The 13,503-nt window shown below is 43.6% G+C and overlaps 1 long non-coding RNA gene across 1 annotated transcript in view; it reads right to left on the reverse strand.

The window, feature by feature from the left end:
- Positions 1 to 8,737: 8,737 nt before the first annotated feature.
- Positions 8,738 to 13,503, reverse strand: part of LOC306948278 — a 34,626-nt gene continuing 29,860 nt past the window's right edge. Inside the window, exon 5 of the long non-coding RNA XR_013792588.1 lies at positions 8,738 to 8,825. This is a non-coding gene — a long non-coding RNA (uncharacterized lncRNA). The remainder of the gene's footprint in view (positions 8,826 to 13,503) is intronic.

Genomic DNA, 13,503 nt, shown 5'->3' on the forward strand with positions numbered 1-13,503 from the left:
AGCTGTGGCGTGCACACACTTGCAGCGTGTGCAAGAACATTCTCTGCGCTGTTTGTGTGCACTTTTGGAGATCTTTGTGCCGTTTTCTCTTGGGGTTTTCAGTTTCCTTGCTTTTGGTGACAGTGGAGCACTTATTCGTGGGTGACTGAAGGGTTTTTGGAGGCACTGAGTGGTTATGGCAAATGTCTTTGTAGGGGTTGGAGTATATATGTTTGTTTTTATGTATATATGTGGGCTGCTTTGAAAGTAGTGCCTCTTGTTTTAGAAGGGGGTGGTGGTGCTATGGCAGTAGAGTTAAACCTTCCTGACAATATTCTCTTATGTGTTGTTGCAGTGAAATAGATGGCAGCAGAAGGGCAGTATGACACAGAAGAAACAAAGGTGTGTCACTGAACTCCTCCATACAGGGAAAAAATGGCACTACTGAAAACAGAGTGAACACAAACATCAATAAAGCAAACGCAAATAAAAACAACACAAAGTTAACCTAAACGAAAAATAAATGTAAGCAAAGTTAATGTAAACAAAGTCAATGTAAATGTAAACAAAAACAATGTAAACAAAAAACAATCTAAACAAAATAGAAGCTAACATATGCAAACTTAATGTAAACAAACTAAAGGTAAACTAAAACAAAGTAAATGAAAACAAAATTAATGTAAATGCAAACAAACTTAACATAAATGTAAACAAAGTTAATGTAAACAAAATAGATGCTAACATAAACAGTTAACGTTAACCAAGTTAATGTCAACCAAAACAAAGCTAATGAACTTAAGGTAAACAAAAATGTTAATGTCATGCAAACTAAAAGAAAGCTAATCTAAACAAAGTTAATGTAAACATAAAATTAACATAAACAAATACAAAATATAAACAAAAGCAAAGTTAATGTAAACAAAGGTAATGTAAACATAAGCGAAGCTAATGTAAAGAAAAACAAGGTGAACGTAAACAAAATAGGAGCTTGTGTAAACAAAGTTAAAGTGAGCATAAACAATGTTAATGTAAAGAAAAACAAAACTAATGTAAACAAACTTAACATAAACGAGAACAAACTTAATGTAAAGGAAGTTTTAATGTAAACAAAGTTAATGTAATTGAAAACAGTTAATGTAAACAAGAGCAAAGGTGAAGTAAATAAAGCTAAAGAAAACAGACCACGTAAATGTAAACAATGTAAATGAAAATAAGGTTAATGTGAACAAAAACAACGTGAACATAGAAAAATCAACGTCATCAAAAACAAAGTTAGCATAAACAAAGGTAATGTCAACAGAAATTTAATGTCAACAGAAGGACGTTAAGGTAATGACAACGTTTATCTAAACAAAGTAAATGCAAACAAAGCTAAGGACACAAAGTTAACAAAAACAAAAACTAATGGTAAAGAAAGCTAAGGTGAACAAAAATAAACAGAGAGACAGTTAATGTGAACAGAAACAATGTTAATGTAAACAAGAACAAAGCAGGCTTCAGCTTACTGTAAACAGAAACAACGGAAATGTTCTCACGTTTAATGTAAAGAAATGCAATGTAAATGTAAACAAACCTAATGTAAGCAAAAACAAAGTAAATGATAACAAAGTCGAATCAAAATCAAGTGAAACAAAGCAAACGTAAAAAAATCAAATTTAACGTAAACAAAAATGAAGACTGTAGACAAAAACAAAGTAAGCATAAACAAAGTAAATGTAAATACAATCAAATAAGCAAAGTACACATAAATAATAAAGAAAACAAACTGCTATGAAATAAATATTTTGTTTATTGTTTATTTTTTTGTCTATGTGTGCTTTATTGTTTCTTGTTTATTCATTTGTTTTTGTTTATATTCATTATTTTTGTTTATATTGTTTATTATTTTTTACTGTATAAACAATATAAACATAAATAATAAACACACTAGAAACAATGTAAACATCAAATTAATAAGCGGGTCCAGAGGAGGGATCTAAGATGATCAGAGGGCTGGAGCAGCTCTCCTAGGAGGAAAGGTTGAGGGAACTAGGCTTGTTTAGCTTGGAGAAAAGAAGGCTTTGGGAAGATCTCATTGTGGCCTTCCAGTACTTGAAGGAAGCATATAAAAAGGAGGGGGAATGGCTGTTTACAAAGGTGGATAGAGATAGGACAAGGGGGAATGGTTTTAAACTGAGACAGCGGAGGTTTAGGTTAGATTTTAGGAGGAAGTTTTTCACGCAGAGGGTGGTGAGGCACTGGAACAGGTTGCCCAAGGAGGCTGTGGATGCCCCATCCCTGGAGGCATTCAAGGCCAGGCTGGATGTGGCTCTGGGCAGCCTGGTCTGATGGTTGGCGACCCTGCACATAGTAGGGGGTTGGACCTGGATGAGCATTGTGGTCCTTTTCAACCCAGGCCTTTCTATGAATCTGTGGTTATAAACAACAAAAATAATAAAAACAACAAAAAATAAATAATAAATAATAAAAAATAAAGAATATTATAAAAATTAGAAAACCCAAAATATAACAATACAAATAAAAAACAATATACAGAAAGAAACAAAAAAGAAACTATAAATAGCAATAAAAACAGAGATAAAAACAACAAAAAATAGAAATATTAAAATTAATAAAATACAAAATAAGAACAATTAAAAAGAAAAATACTTATGTTTACTATAACGTATAATTGTATTTTTTAGTACCTCAAAGATATTATGTATTTTTATGCATACATACACACACATGTGTGTATATATATACATAGTCTCCATATTTTTAAAGCATTTCCATAGACACAGGGCCATGCATATATTGAGTAACCCAACGCTTGCCTGCCTTGCCTGGTTTGGAAATGCCTACAGTGTGTCCAATAAGCACAGAAGATGCTTTGACCCAACAGTCAGTGCTTTGCAGCTTACCTGACTTTTGCTGAAGAAATCCCTTCTGCAAGTGCTCAGTAGCCCTCATCATCTTTATCTAGTGTATGGTGAAGCACTGAAAGGCCTCTGAAAGGCTGTACTGGAGGCAAGGAGGTTGTAGCCACCGGGTTCATCTTGCTGTGTAGGTGAGGTGTAACTGTAACAGCGGTGGCTTTGGCTTTGTTGTGTATTTTAAGTGTGCAACACATTGAAAGAGGTGCTCTGTAAATTAAACAGTAGTTACTTCCAGACTCAGCATGATGTCATGCGTTTGTTTTCTTTCACCTAAGATCTCCCCCCCCAGGAGGGGACAATCACCTCCCTCTGCCTGCTGCCTCTTCTCTTCTAATGTCACCATGGCATAAGGCCACACTGAGAGGGTGAGGTGATGGGACTGAAAGCACTGAATGTGGGACAAAGAAAGACGTTAGTAACAGAACTTGCAAATGAGTAAACAAGCTTGGTAGCTACTTACAGCAGATGTAAACAGCAGGAGGCCCTGGCTGTGAGCACCTGCAATAAAGTTCTTCGTTCTGCACCAGCAACTGAGACTGTGACTCTCCTGCTACAAATGACACCCAAACAGGGACCCTGTATTGATCAGCTTCAGGAGATCATCAGCTGGCAAGGAATTAGGGCCGCTGAAAGAAGCTGGATCCAAAAACTGCTGGATGAGGCAGCACAGCCAGAATCACTTCTGCAGGATGGAGGTGAGCAACGGGAACAATGGGAAGAAGTATAACAAAGGCGCAGGAGGAGGTTTGCCAAATAATGGAAATTATTTTGCAGAAGCACCACGCTGGTGCTCATGGTCAGCTTGTGGGAGCTGGAGCTGTGGGAAGTTGCTGCTGAGACGTGTGCTTGTGTTTGGACCCTCGCTCATTCCGGCTGTTAGCATTGATGCAGTGTATTTTTCTGAACCTTTTACCTGTTGTAGCAGTTGCTCAAATGCTCCAGGAAATTCTAAGATAAAAGATGATGGTATGCAGATTGAGAAGGCCCAACAACATTGGAAGTATGTTTGAAAACCGTGCTATGTCTGAATTCCTCTGATACTCAGTCAAATGCACAGCTGAAAGTGGTGAAAATACATTGCCTTGCAGATGTGAAAGACACTTCAGTAAACAGGTTCCTGATTTTAAACTGTTATTTTCTACAGTAGGTAGTATAGTCTCTCTTACAAGAGCAGCAATCTTTCACTTATAAACAGATCTCTTTTTTCTTTCTGTTAAAAGAAAACATTATGGGATACTTGTGGGAATCCAAAGATTCTCTTCTTTACAAAAAGGATCAGAGATTGACTAGAAGCAGATATTCAAGGTGAACATTGGCAATGTAGGAAGCTTTCTCGTATTTGGTTGTATAATCCAATTTGACAGGCTGAATATCTTCTGGCATTTAGGAATGTAATGTGTATATTTACAACTGTATATCTTACCTGCACCTGCCTGGCTTTCATAATTCTGGTTCTGAAGGTGTAATTTCAGTGATTTAATAATAGATTTTCCCATCCTTGGAAAAAAAAAAAAAGGGGGGGGGAGGGTGGAGGAAGAGGTTATACCTGTGTTTCCACAGGTGCTGGACCATGATGGGTTCCTGCCAGAGTCATAAAGCCCTGCTTGACTGAACCATCAGCATCTGCTGCTGCTTCTTCAGATCCATAACAACCTTCTGGGTATTTTCCCAACTGAAGCCTATGGAGGCAACTGGACTGTGGATAGTGCAGCCAGTCTCTCAGCATCAAGCAATGCAACAACTACCTCAGAAAATTTTTGGTTTGTGGGGCAGAAGCTACGTTTGAAAACTCATTTAGTTTTTAGGGTTTAGTTTGAGGGGTGGTATCAAGGTTTGGGACCGTGGGTTGGAAAGGTGATGGGGATTATTGTGTTTTTTGGTTTTTGCATGTTTAATGGTATATATTCTTTATATTAACAAGGTTATCAACCACCTGCTTATTGTTCAAACTAATAAAGAAGGGGGAGATGTGGGACAAAGAAAGACATGAACTAAAGACCTTGCATATGAGTAAACAAGCTTGGTAGCTACTTGCACCAGATGTAAACATGCACAAGGCTCATATACTTGTGACCAAGGGGTTTTTGTGTGGGTATAAAGGTTGTGAGCATCTGCAATAAAGGTCTTCATTTTCTACCAGCAAGAGAGTTTGTGACTCTCGTGACAAAACTGAGTGCTTCCCAAAGATGTGGCTTTGTGTTTTCATCAACTGTTGTTGTATTGTAGGAACCAGAGAGTCAGTGCACAAATAGCCAAGCAAGTGAGGATCCAAAGCACCACTGAGGTTCTTGGCTCTTAACTGAGATGTTTTCAAACTTCTCCTGCTAGCTATCAGGTTAACCAGTTAACTATCTAGTTATCAGGTTTATTGCTATTATAAAAATATTTACAGAGCAGAGTAAATTCTGCTTGTTATTTTTAAAAAATATTATTTCTCTGACATAAGTAAGTGACCAGCAAACAACAGTGGCCTCCACACACTGGGAGTACAGTGACTGCTGTGCAGCTGGCTTCTGGGTAACTTGCTGCATCTAACATCCTGGTTGTTCTAGTGATGGAAGACTCCAGCCATTACCCTTCTTCTGGCTTTGGCAGAAGTGCTGCCATCATGCTGTTCTCTGGACAAGGCAACCCCAACCCAGTATTCTCTACAGCTGAGCTCCTGCTCACCAAACTGTTGACAGGTCTATGCGTGCTCCTGCAGTTTGCTCCAGTTTCAGCACAACACTGGGGTGTTGTACAAAAGTAGCATAGGTTTCAGGATTATGGCTGAGAGCGTGGGTCACACTGTGCAAAAACAAGTGCTCACGTGCTTGGATAAGGCATTTGCAGGGTAGAGCCTTACCCAATCCACTGAGGACTCTCAGCTCCATGTGGCTGTGTGGTACAATGGTAGGAGGTGGGGACACACGACAAAAGTCCAGTCTTCAAAAAAGCCACCAGGGATCCTGGCAGTGTCCTGTTGCAAAGCAGTCAGACTGGCTGGCACCCCAACAGGGGCTTCTTCATCCCCAAACAGCTGCAGCAAGGATATGACGACGCACTGCACCAGTCAGCAGCGAGCTGGATGAAATCTGTCAGAGCACACCCAGAGTGCATGGATGCCAGCGCCAAAGAGCCAGCTGCTCGGGGACAGTAAACACCATTCCGGCTGCTGGAGGACAAGCAGCACAGCCAGGCAGCCACAGGAACCAGCAGCTCTGTGCCTCAGCCTCTTCCACACATGCTCAGGGGAGAGGGCTGCCGAGGGGACAGTGGCAACAGGACAGAGACCACAGGACCAGAGGAAGACAGAACAGGAAAGAAGTTAATGCATCACACAGGCCTGCAGTGGCCACACACAAACCCCACAAACAGGACACACACACAGCACATCTGTACCACCTCAGGGCTGTGCCACGCGTGAGATACACAACATCCATAGCACAAATAACACATGCTTTACAAACGCAATACAAATACACTGCACAGCACGTTCACACTCCCTTGCCTCTCTCCCCTTCATTGGTGAGTACCAAACCCACTGCAAACTGCTGCCTCTCACTGCCAACTCCCGGCAACCTTTGTGCCTTACTGCTATAGAAGGGTGCACTGAATACCACCACCAAACCCCAAACCAGTTACAACATGACATCACAGGGTGAATGCTGCCATGTATGAAGTACAGCCATTGCAGATAAGGATGCAATATGCTGACTCTGTTAGGCTATGTTTCTTCCACAGCTTTTTATATTCAGCCACTTAGAACCATAGTATGTTTTTAGAGTGACCAAAGCAAAACCAAACTTCACCCACAGAAGCAGTCAACCCCTTTTTAAACAACAACGAGACTGCATCACAACCTGCAATTTTGCTCTGACATTGTATCCAGCATGTATTTGACAGCTTAATCATTACCACAGCATCTTCCAGCACATCACACCACAGTGCCATGAAATCCCAACACCTGCTAAGCTGCCACCACCATCATTGAGGCGGCAAGCTCTTTCCACTAGCACACCATGGTCTGAGCATCTCAGGAGTGCGTGCTTGAGCCCTGCTCTCCAGGTCCCCAGCTCATGCACAAAGCCCCTAGGGAGGACTGAAGGTAAAACCATGATCATAGAATCATAGAATTGCTCAGGTTGGAAAAGATCTTAAAGACCTTAAAGATCGTATCTCAGTTCAATGCTACTTATTTTATTGTCTAAAGAGTTTTTCCTTTGCACAGCTACATTTCATCTGACAGGGTCTTTTTGAGAACAGTAAGTAGTCCCCTCACGCCACTCCCTCCCACCCCCCCAGTATCAATTTTCAAGGCTCAGTTATTGAAAATATAACTGCCAAAAGCCAGAGAAAGGCCAGAGAAAGCAACAACTTCCTCCATCTTTGCATAATGATTGAAGTCACGCAGCAAATCCACTTAATCAGCAGTTTTTACCCTGCGACATTTTTGCGACGTTTCTGTCACAATTTAGACAATATTTCTGGAGCAAGGTAGAAAATACCATTTGCTGGAGGCCACACCCTTGGAAAGGTTTCCTGCTCATCACCACACCTACCAAGGGCAAAAACAAGTTGTACATCTGTCTTGGGCATGGCCATGGTGGGAACAGAAGCCAGCCTGCAAGCATCCTTTCAGGAGAAGGACAGACACCAGTGAAACCTAAGGCATACACAGCTGGTTTATTATTTAGAATAGAGATTAGACTGGAATAGTTCCATTGGAAGAGACCTTCGGAAGGTCTTCCAGTCCAACTGCCTGACCACTTCAAGGCTAACTGAAAGAGACCTGTTTCCCCCAGTATCATGTCAGGCAGTGGAACACCACCCCATTACACCACACACACAGCCAGAGCTTTCAGAGCTTTACATGCACCTTTCTTTCCCAGCATCTACAGAAGCTCTGTTAGTCAGTCTAACGAAGCAGTGACCACTGAGCAAGCTGAGTGCAAGGCCATGTTTAGTCCAGGACTTTGCACCGAAGCACTGCAGCTACTAAAGGTACTCGAACCTGGGAAGAGCACTACAAGGCATCAGCCTTCACTAAAAGAAATGCCAGAAGGTTTGCTTTGCCCTCCTCCCCAGCGCATAGACACATCATATGTTCTGGAGACAATGAGCATCTGAAACAAGAGACAGACATTTGACTTTACGGGCTGCATCAAATGGCAGATTTAAAACAGTTGGAAGTGTGCAGAGCAAGGATAGGAATGAGGAAACATCGCTTGCTCCCTTGGTAACAAAATCTACAACACGGCAGGAGAATGGAGCATGATAATTAGGGAATTACAGCTGTTAGTCACAGAGAATATGCTGCAGTTGCAGGTCAGGGCCCTGAGGTCGTGGCACAGGAAGCAAAACTGTAATTTAGAGTTTGTGAGGAGCTCCCTGCAAGCATTAGGCTCCTTGCTACTTATAGCAGCTCTACACCTGTTTTCCAGGATGGCAGTCAAGCTGACAGGAACATTAATTACACACAAGCATGAACTTCTCTAGAAAGAGGGCTCCAAACTAGAACCACTTCCCTAAGAGTCATTAAAATAACTAAATAAATAAAAATTTAGAAAACCCATAACCAGAAAGTTGAGGTTTCACCACTTATGCTTATTGCCCTCATTTTCTACTGGCTCTTTCTAATCAGGACAATTTTAAGCATGAACTTTTAAAGAGGGAGATGACAAAACTCAATCCCCAGAGTCTCATCCTGGGAAACAGCAGCTCCCATACATAGCACCCATCCAGGCTCGCTAGAGATGAGCCCAGGGGCAGCAAGCTGCCAAGTGTTCATGTCTGCTGCCCAGCTCTTGCTCTTCCACTCACTGCACTTACACCTAAGGACATGAACTTACTTGGCATCACTCCCATGTCACAGCCAGCTGCAGTCTCCAGGTGCCTCAGCTTCTTGCACTCGCTTCAAAAACACGGTCATTCTGCAGACACCACAGCCTTGGAGAGGAAAATAGTGCAAAGATTTTTTTCTGACCCTGCTTAGCAGGCAGCTCTGTGCTTTGGTCTTGACTGCCTTTATAAAATAATCAGGGAACAGACTGGCACTCTCCCGTTAGGTCTCTTGCAAACTAGAAGGACCCCAAAGCAGAGGCTCGTCTCCTTACAGCTTGGGACAAGCTGACAGACACCCACAACACAGAACAGGCACTGGTGTACATAATTGAGGCCCCTAAAGCAAAAAGTCAATATTCAGCAATCCCTAATTTCTCATCCCTAAGGATGAGAACACTGAACCCTCCTGGCAGTGCCTTCCACGCTGTGGGCACCAGGGCAAGAGCTGCAACTGGAATAGCAAAGTACTGCTTTGAAACACTGCGGCTCTGGACATGATGGGAAGAGCATAAACGTGAGCTGACCACCATGGTCTCTGTATCAGAAGACTGCAGTCAAACCAGGCAGGACTTTCATTATTCTCCTGGCCTCCCCAAGAAGAGGAGCAGAGGTTCTGAGGCCCATATCATGGGTAACAGCTCCAGTGAGAGCTCTGAGCACGTCCTGAGCAGCAGCCTGGTGTTACGTGTGAGGGATTATAAACCCCACAAACATTACTTTGTGGGAGTTTTAGAGAACAGCCAGCGTCTTTAAAGCTTAGAAAGGAAAGCTCACTTGAAGAGGAGGTGCTGTTACCCAACTGCTGTTAAGAGAGTTATCTAACAGGGTGACCTGAAGAGAACATTGCAGTACATAGCAAAATTCCACTGCAATTTTTTTTTAGGTGTGTCCAATTATTTCCAGTATGAGTTAGCCAAAGAGTTGAAAGCAGGTTTGTAGGAAGTGAATTTAATAGTATTAGGACAGGTAAAGATTTGTTTCCCATGAAATATCTGTAGAAGACTGCAGACATGGAGCTCTCACACCTTGCACAGTCCTTCAGATTTCTCAGTTTCCTGCTGAGATCCGGGACACCAGTGATGGCACTTGATGGTTCAATTTGGGAAAACAGAGCAAGTCCTGTTGCACAAAAGCACTACAGCTCACTTCAAAGCACACCTCTGAGCACTAAGCGATGAGATTCAACCCAGCTAACATGTTGCTGACAGAGTCACGGAACTGCTGTCACAACCCACCCTCCTCCAAAGCCCTGCTGCAGTTTCAGTGGCCACTCGTGCCACCAATAAGACAGCCCCAGCTCCTCTGCAAGGCCAGAAGGCAAATCTGCACTTGGCTGCTTGCACCCGGGTGGAACCAGCAGGCACTGCAGGCAGCTGTGTGTGATGGAGATGGGAAGAGACGTGGCTCGAACCCCCCGGGCTGTCCCAGAGCATCCTGTCACCCAGCATAAGGATCACAGCAAAGAGCTGTCTTACCTGAGCTGGACATGAAAAAGGGCTGTCAAGAGCCAACATTAATTTAACGAGCGCTTGCTTGAGCAGAAGTCAGTAGCACAGAGGTAGGCCAGGTGGTTCCTGTATTAGCACCCAGTTTCAACAGGAAAGAGCATGCAAGACCAGAGAAATGAACCAGCTGTGCTGCACCATTATCAAACAGGAGTTCTGCTAGGGAATGCTTGTACTGCTTTGTTCAAGGCAGAGTTTCAACCACTGCAGGGGCACTAAGACCACATTATTTCATGGCAGAAGGGCTATTCTTCAAAGTAACATCTCTTGCTAGTTACAAAACTAACAAAATACTGATACTCCGCTGCAAAATACTTCCAATAACCAAGTTAAAGGTTATGATGTTTCATACGGTAGTCTATGATACTTTATCAGGAACAAGTGAAAGCTAGAGCCAAAGTTGGTAAAGCTATCTTGACTAGACAAGAACACTCAAAAGGTCTAAGAAATCCTGCTATTGCTCCCCACCACAGGCAGAGGCAGGCCCCCCTGCCCACAGCATCAGCCATCCTCAGGCAGGCAGCTCCCACAACAGCTCTTGGAAGCAGCCACAACAAACCCCATGGCAGAAAGCAGTCACAGCCCCTGAATGAGGGCAGGAGGAATGGAAGCCCTCCCCCATTGCAGCACATGTGTCCTCCCTACCATGCAGCTTTATGGCAGAGTTGGAGCTCAGCCTTGTAGTCCTGAGCTAGGAACACTGGTATTACAGGAACAGCTGTTTGATTACTGGAACATCTGTTTTCACCTACAGTCTGATTTACACAAATATCAAACCTTCCCTCTCTTGCATCCGGACCAGGCACTGCTTAATCAGCAAAATCCAATTACAGAAAGTCTTAAACTCGCTAAGAAAAGCAGGTAATGATCTCAAATCCCACGTACAACAGTGAGCTGATGTGGTTTGTGAGAGAGCCACAAAGCAGCAGGGGACATCCGAGATGTCACAACAGCCCTAATTCAGGGCAAAATTGTATTGCTTTTAGTCACGTGCAGTATGAAAGCTGCATAGCAGATGGGGTTACACATGGACAGAAGTCAAAGGAGTAGCAGATTACAACCTCCAGTGGGTCTGTGACTGGTGCTATGTGGAGTAGGTGGGTTGCACTGATCACACAACAGGCTTGAATAGGGAATCCCAGACAGGAGTGATGAGGTGATGAGTGCTGAAGAGGCTCTTCTATAAAATAAACTGCCAGAGAATGAGAAGAAATATGTCTTGTTCACTGATGAGTCCTGCTGCACTGTGGGAAAGCGCTGGTGGTGGAAGGCTGCTGTATGGAGTCCTATATGATGAGTTGCAGAAGCTACTAAAGGAAAGGGTGAATCGAGCCAAGTTGCAGAAGTGGAGGCCATCCAGGTGGCTTCAGGCATTGCAGAACAAAAGCAGCAGCCAGCGCTCTACCTCTGACTTGTGGCTGGTGGCAAATGTCCTACAGGGGTGGTTACAGCAATGCAAGCACAACTGGCAGTGCAGAGGCAAACCCAGGCATCTGGGTTGCTGCAGTATGGAGATACATTGCTGCCCATGAAGAGAACATGGTTGTAAAGGTACATCGTGTAGATGCTCACGTACCTGAGTTGTACCACTAAAAATCAAAACAACCAGCAGGTGGATCAGGCTGCTATGATTAAAACTGCTCAAGTATATCTGAACAGGAAACACAACTATTACTACATCGGTGGGCCCATGACACTTCAGGCCATCAAGGAAGAGATGCAACATAGTGATGGGCTTGAAACTGAGGGGTGGATTTGACTATGGACACTACTGCACAGATTGTTCATGACTGCGAAAGGTAGTTGGCAGGGGACCAAACAGGACAGCTGACCTAAACTGGCCAAAGGGATATTCCATACCATATGGAATCATGCGACAAAAAGCTACATACAGGAGTCTAATGGATGGGGCCAGGCTCTTTTCAGCAGTGCTCTGCAACAGGGCAAGGGGCAATGGGCACAAACTGGAATGCAGGAAGTTCCATCTGAATATGAGAAAGAACTTTACTTTGAAGTTGACAGACCATTGGAACAAGCTGGTGTATGGGAACTGTTGAGTCACGGCCTGAACCACTGATTCATCACCTGAGGCAAGGACTGGGTCAGCCCTGGGAGCACAGGTGAAGGCAATTCACCTGTTGACTGGAAGGGGTGGAGCCTGGCTGCACCTCTCCTAGACCCCATTTAAGAGCTGACTGCCACAGGGGAAGGGTCTCTTTCTGGAGATCCCTCCTTTGTGGAGTCTTCCACTGTAAGCCTGAATCCTCAAATATGGGTGAGTATTTCTTCTCTGTTTGCTTCTTCCCCTTTCTCAATGATATTCTTTCCAGCTGTAATAGCTGGCCAGAGAGGTTGTGTAGTCTCTTCCTCCACTGATGCTCAAAACCTGCTTTGTTTCCTGTGCAACCTATGTAGAGAACCTGGAGGGAAACTACTTCAGTAGTGAGCTGGACTAAGGTCCCTTCCAACCCCTACAGTTCTGTGACTCTAAAAACTGAGGGGGTTGGTCTGGAGGCAGCTGCTGCTTGGGGACTCGTTGGGTATCAGTCAGCAAGCAACTGTTTTGTGCTTCATTTGTTTTGTGTATATATAATTGTTATTCTTGTTACTGTTATTTCTATCTTTTCTGTTCTAGTAAAGGTTTTATCTTAACCTATGAGTTCTACTACCTTCCCTTCCCCTCTCCCTCATCTCGTGAAAGACGAGAGTGGGGGGGGGGGGGGGGGGGGGGGGGGCATGAGCAAAGGGCTGTGTGGTGTTCAGCTGCTGCCAGGTTAAACCACAATGCTAGTCCTTAATTATCGTCACATTTCTGCCCATGAGGGAGAAACAAGGGGACAGAGGGGCAACTCACTTAGAGGCTTCGCTCACTGCCCGCTTCCATGCGGTGACATCCTAAACAGTACCAAAGCTTTGTGAGACTTTTTGGAAGTTGCAAGAGACCTCACAACACCCCCGTGCAGCTAAGAAAAGGATATTGGCTCATGCCACCCACCATTGAAACAGACACCTCTGTGCTGGAACGAAGCAGCTGTATGACACCATGCAGCAATACTTCACAGCATTTTAGGGTAGACAGCAATTAACCTTTGGTTGAATCTCCTTCACCCCAAGCCACAAGAAAGTGTTTGTTCTGTTTTCTTCTCTGCCCCACCTCCAGAGTCTCACAGCTCTGGTGTTCTCATTAGCTGTCTGCTCAGGTTGTGTTCCGGATCCTAGTGCTGGGAATAACAGTCCTCAAATGAATGGGCTGTTTATTCAGATACTAGTTTTGGTTC

This window comes from Tetrao urogallus (genome assembly GCF_951394365.1).
Source record: "Tetrao urogallus genome assembly, chromosome: 6".
In the NCBI taxonomy this organism is placed as follows: Eukaryota; Metazoa; Chordata; class Aves; order Galliformes; family Phasianidae; genus Tetrao; species Tetrao urogallus.